The sequence below is a fragment of the Cyprinodon variegatus genome, unplaced genomic scaffold (genome assembly GCF_000732505.1).
Source record: "Cyprinodon variegatus isolate N-32 unplaced genomic scaffold, C_variegatus-1.0 Scaffold2264, whole genome shotgun sequence".
Lineage (NCBI taxonomy): Eukaryota > Metazoa > Chordata > Actinopteri > Cyprinodontiformes > Cyprinodontidae > Cyprinodon > Cyprinodon variegatus.
Genome location: NW_015152717.1, coordinates 35,706 through 42,086, shown reverse-complemented (window position 1 = coordinate 42,086; position 6,381 = coordinate 35,706). Strand labels below are relative to the sequence as shown.

Genomic DNA, 6,381 nt, shown 5'->3' with positions numbered 1-6,381 from the left:
TGAAAATTCACACACACAAAGCAGAAAAAGAATGAATACCGAACTTTTCAAAACTGTTACTCATTATTTCATTTTTTTCATGTTTTTTATCGTAAAGTGAACAAAGACTACAATCATGTGAGTCCAGAGTGGAATAAATAAATAAAGGTGACAACCACCAGGAGCATAAACAAATAAAAGCAAATGTAATGATAGAAACCTTAGCCAGTTAGATAACATGCTGCTTTCATTTTGTACATCTCCGATGTTGCTGTTATTTTCAAATATACAATACTGTAAAAATATCCATAGCTGGTTATTTATTTTCCAGGTGCACAGTTTTATATTGTTAAAACACTTTACAGTATTGTATTTTTCATATTTTAACTCTTCCCTATTATGTTATTCTTGGGGAAAGCTTTAAAGAGGACTTTTCCAAGGAGGACAGGATCGCCCGGGCTGTGGCCCCTGGTTCAAGAAGCCAGGAGCCCTGACAAACCCGCATACGTGAAAGAAGCGTTCCCCCTGATCGATAAACGAAGAGTGGACACTGACTAAGTACATGGCCGCGTTTATTTTTTTAAATTTATTTTTTATTTTTTTTACTGCCACTGGTAAGGCAAACTCTGTATTTGTTAAAAGGGCTATAGCACTTTTTTTTAAAAATATTAATTGTTATTGGCTGTTATCTCATTCCTGCTCATCGTTCCTGAGCTTAGTTTTTGCACAACTACTGTGTTTATTTCATGTTGTCTTTACTTTCACTTAATGCTAGGGGTTTAAAAAATAATGTCAAATGTACAGCTACTTATCTTTATTGCAAAGAGCAAAAGGCAAATTGTTTTTTCTGCAGGAAACTCATTCACCCAATGAGGAGGCTAAATTATGGAAACTTCAATGGGGTGACCAAATTTATTTCAGTCATGGTACTTTGCATCCTGCTGGGTTTATAATTATGTTTCATAAATTCCCAGGTTCTTTGTTGGAGCATATCATTGATAGAAATGGCCACTGGGTAACTGTGATAGTGGAGATTGATGGAAATAAGATAATTCTGGTGTGTGTATATGGATATAATAATAAAGCAATGAATAGTAAATTTTTTGCAGAAATTGGAGAGATGATAAAACATTGGAAAACAAAATATTCCACTGATAAAGTTGTTTTAGGTGGAGATTTTAATGTAACTCCAGATGCATCAATTGATGGTCTCCCCTCCCAGGGGCAGCACCATATGTACGACGATATTTTTTAAAACTTAACCTCTAATACAAATTTGACAGACTGCTGGAGGATTAGAAATCCAAATACTAAACAATACTCCTGGTTCAATCCTTCTGGAAATGGCCAGAGCTCTAGGCTAGATTACTGGTTAATTCCTTATAAGATGTTAGATAATATTTTGAGCTGTCAAATCTCAGCAGCTCCGCTAACAGATCATTGTTCAGTCACCTTGCTTCTCTCTTTAAATAAATCTAAACCACCTTCAAATCTAGCTTGGAAGTTTAATAGTAATCTACTGAATAATAAAACCTTCTGTTCAGAAGTCCTGAACCTTATTGAGAAATCTTAGTAATGGATATGTCATCCTTAAATAAGTGGAGTGGTTCAAATGTAATGCTAGTACTACAGCAATAAAGACAGGTAAACTTGCTTCAAAACTGAGGAGACAGAAATAATCCCAATTTATTGATAATATTAACTCTTTATGTTCAAAATAATTGTTTATCCTCTGAGGAGCTGAGTCAACTTGATGTTTTCAAATCTCAACTAGATGATGTTTTAATTTTTCCCTCGCTCCAGGGCTCAGTGGATTGAAGACGGTGAAAAGAACTCTTTATATTTTTTCAATCTTGAGAAGCAGAGACAGTCCAAAAAGAAGATTCGGAAACTAATTATTAATGGTAGTGTTACTGAAGATATGGATTTAATACATACAACGATTAAACATTTTAATAGCAATCTTTATTGTTCCAAGTATTCAGAATCCAATTGGCAGTCTTTTTTCGATGAAATTCAGGAATCTGTTAAAATAATGTATCAGAATTTAAAAATCTTATGCAAGATGACTTAAGAATCGAAGAGCTTGACGTAGCAATAAAACAAATGGCAAAAGGGAAATCTCCAGGCCTTGATGGGTTAACCACTGAATTTTATACTTTCTTTTGGAAAGATTTACAAAGGCTATTATTTGAGGAATGCATTTCAAACAATAATCTCTCTCCCACTATGAAACGAGGTTTCGTAATTCTGATCCCCAAAGCCAACAAAAATCCTTTATCACTAGACAATGGGAGACCCATCACTCTTTTATGTACAGATTACAAAATTTAAGCTCTAGTTTATGCCACTCGCTTAAATAGTCGATTATTAATGAATGCCAGACAGCTTTTTTAAAGGGAAGAAATATCCATCATTATAAGACTGAGTTTTGATGTGATTGATTATCTGTTGGGATCCTGAGGCTTGCCCACCAGAGGGCGCTGAGGATCCCTTCCTAGGGGTTTGTGTTACTGCTGGGATCTGGGGTTCTGTCTATCTTTTCTCCACCAGAGGGCGTATTGGATCTCTTGAAGCTGGAGCTGACTTCACCAGCTGTTCCTTATCTGCTCATCAGGAGACCAGTATTTAAGTGGGCTGAGGACCACACTCCAGTTCCAGAGTGTTAGTCAGTTATGGTACAGCGAACCCTGAGCCAAACTGCCTGTCTTGTCTCCTGACTTCTTGACCTGAACCTGATCCTGATATTTCTTCTCTGCTTTCCAGGTTGAACCTGTCTGTAACCAGAAACCCCAAAGAGTTCCTCTGTTGGAAATCTTTCTGTCTGATCTCAGAAGAACCCTGGAGAACCAAACCTGCCAAAGATCTGTCAACCTGCTCCCAGAAAAATCTGGAAGGGAAAACTCAAACCTGGTAATCTGCAAGCCCTTAACCAAGCTCAGCCTTCAGCCTGCCAACAGCCACAGAACCCTCCTTTTTCCCCCCTCTGCCGCTCTGCTCTATCTCCAGAACTGTAAACCCAGTCGTGACCAGCCTTGGACCTGATAACCCCCCTGTCCTGTTATTATGTTCATTAAATAATTAAACCTTTGAACTTGTCCCCAGTCTCTGTGTGTGTGTTCTGCATTTGGGCTAGGAACCAAAACCCAAACGTGACATTATCGTAATTTTATTGATCTTGACAGTTTTATGCCTGGCTTTCTCTAAGGCCTTTTAATATAATTAAATTATTCTACAATGATATAAGTAGTTCAGTTTCCTTGGGAAGGAGTATGGTACCAAGTTCCTCTATTTCACCTAAATTATTTATACTAACAACTCAAACGCTTACATTACTAATTATGAAAAATTCAAATTTACATGGTCTTAAAATTTTTGATAGGGAATTCAAAATAAGTCAATTTGCTGATGACACTACAATCTTTCTAAGTGATAAAACTATGGTAGACATTGCGGTTAAATCCATTTTAAAGTTTTCCAGAGCGTCTGGTCTGTCTCTCAATATTAACAAATGTGAACTTCTGCCGATCCATTCCAGCTTTGAGGCGTCTGTTGCCTCTTATTACAGTCAAGTCCAAAGGTAAATACCTGGGAATATTGAGTTTGAAAAATGTTATTAGAAGAGAGGAAGAAAATATTGGTAGTTGTTTGATTGGCATGAAGTCATTGGTTAACTAGAGATCTGACTATTTTTGGACGAGTACTTTTGTCCAAAGCTGAAGGAGTTTCTAAATTAATTTATCCATGCCATTTTGCTTTTATTTCTGACAAAAATATTAGGAAAGCCAATTCAATAATCTTTCAATTTATCTGAAGGAATAAAACTCACGATCTATGTCAATCACATCTTGTTAAAGATTATGATAAGGGTGGTATTAGAGCCTTAGATTTTGAGGCTCTGGTTGGTTCATTTAGGATAAATTGGCTAAAGACCTTTTATGCCTCCTTCCAATTCAGTGTGGTTTCATATCCCCAAATCTATATTTAAGACACTTGGTGGCTTGGATTTCTTGTTTAAATGTGATTTTGATTTAGGAAGATTAACATTTACTGTCTAATTTACATAAACAAGTTTTACAATTTTGGAAGATGATATTTACTCATAACTTCAACTCTCATCGATCCATAGTGTGGAATAACAGAGCAATGTTAGTAAATAGAAAATCTATTTTTAAAACTGACTGGTATGAAAGAGGTATTTTATTTGACTTTAATGTACAGTCACTGTTTTTTCCTAAATCATAGAGAGTTTACCAACACATTTAATCTTTGCTGTACTTGTAATGAATACTTAAAAGTATGCAAAGCTATTCCTGAAGCTCTGATCCATCTCATCCAAAACACCTTAAAATATTCAAAGGTTACACCATCTTTACCCAAATTGAAAATTGGAGAATATTTTGACTGATAAAAAAATGTAATAATGCTATACTTGTGACTGCATTCAAATCTAAATTATTTAATGATTACTACAATAGTTTTTTGACAACAACTACTTTGCCCTTCTTTGAGAAGTCGTTCTCTAGGTATGTTAAATGGCCGGTTTCACCAAAGGTTAAAGAGACTCACCTTAAAATCTCGCACAATATTTAGCCAATTGCAGATTTTTTGCACAAAAGATTTAAATTTGATTTAACATACTGTGCCTTTTGTGAATGTCCGGATGAATCCCTTAATCCTCTTTTTTTCCCCTGTCCCTTTTCTTTTAAACTATGGAGAGACATCAAAATTTGTTGTCCTGTAAAATTGAGGACATCAAAAAATAACAATCAGTCACATGTTGTATTCTAAACGAAGAATGGGAGGCAGATATTTTAGTTATCAGGCTCCTCTCCTGTGGAACCAACTACCAGTTTTAGTCCGTGAGGCAGACACCCTGTCTACTTTTAAGGCTAGGCCTAAAACTTTCTTTTTTGACAAAAGTTATAGTTGGAGGAGCTCAGGTTATCTCTATAGTTATGCTGCTATAGGCTTAGACTTCTGGAGGACATAGGGACCCCTATTTCATCATTCTGATTCATTCTATCTCTATTCTCCCACTCTGCAGAATCTGTTAGTTCAATCTCTAAAGTTATGCTCTCTCTGCTTTTTCTCATAGTAGCTTTGCCTCGTCTCTTCCTGTTTGGCTGTGACGCCATCCTGGGGAGAAATATCAGCATTGCTGCTGCCATCAACACTGTTTTTTTATAGATGCTGCCATGCTGGAGATCGGCCTGTTTTCCAGTGTAGTCCCGTTTCTTTGACTGTGACTGGCTGGAGCTCACTTCATCCTCTAACATGGGAGCTGGCTTGGTAAACGTGTGTTTACTGGATGGGGCCGCCTTTTACAGCTGCTTTTTGTATCTCTGCTTCTGTTTCCTTGAACCCCAGTCAGCCTCGACAGATGGCCACTCACACTGAGCCTGGCTCTGCTGGAGGTTACTTCTTGTTAAAAGGGAGCTTTTTTTCCTCTCCACAGTCACTACAAACATGCTTAGTGTGAGGGATTGCATTTGAGTCAATGAGTCGATGCAATCAACTGGTTTTCCATAGATAGAAAACTTTTAATCAATTTGACTGTATGATCTGGTGAACTGTAAAGTGCCCTGAGATGACATGGGTTGTGAATTGATGCTGTAGAAATAAACTGAGTTGAATTATGTTGATGATCTTGACAGATACATTTCAGACATGGTTAATATTGTTTTTTTTGCTTGTCAAATATATATATTGCTGTAAATGGAGAGGTTCTACTCCTTGTTTTGAAATTTTTCTTAATCAATTTATATTGTATTGCACCTCATTAAAACATGTGAAATCTGCTTCTGCCAAAAAAAGTAACTGCCAGTATTTCTACTTTTATTTTGTTTTAAATCTTGCTCTATATTTATTCATTGGCCTTATTATTTATGTATGTGTTCTTGTTTTTAGCACCATGTTTCTGTCTATTTTATTGTCTACCCATGTTGTAATGTTTGTACCTTAACAAGTCTTTGTACACTATTGGTTTGTTATACAAATAATAAAAAATAAATAAATAAAAAAAAGCCCATAAATCCAATCAGAGCCTTAGTCCCCGGGTGTTGCTCTCATATGCATAAGAGCAGACTTGGCCGTTCTCCAGGGCTGTGTTCGAATTCATGGGCTACATCCTCCAAGGACGCGGTCTATCTACACTGGATCCTTCGAAGTCCATAAAAAGAAGGAGACCGGAAGAGTTTTGGTTGTAAATAGGGGGTTTTCAGTGACGTCACTGGCCAGCTTCTGGTCCGCCATCTTGGGTGGCATATTATCGTATATCATATATATCATGTCGCGAATGGATAAGTACGCCAGCACGCTAGAGCCACCAGATCATGGAACATATCTGAGGAAATGTTCCGTGATCGGCCATATGGACCCCTATGCCCTCCACAGTGCCTT

General features: G+C 36.8%; 1 protein-coding gene across 1 annotated transcript in view; it reads right to left on the bottom strand.

Annotated features, from left to right (window-relative positions):
• The window catches only part of LOC107080735 (major histocompatibility complex class I-related gene protein-like), a 31,374-nt gene that overhangs the window by 12,191 nt on the left and 12,802 nt on the right, over positions 1 to 6,381 (bottom strand). The window lies entirely within an intron of this gene.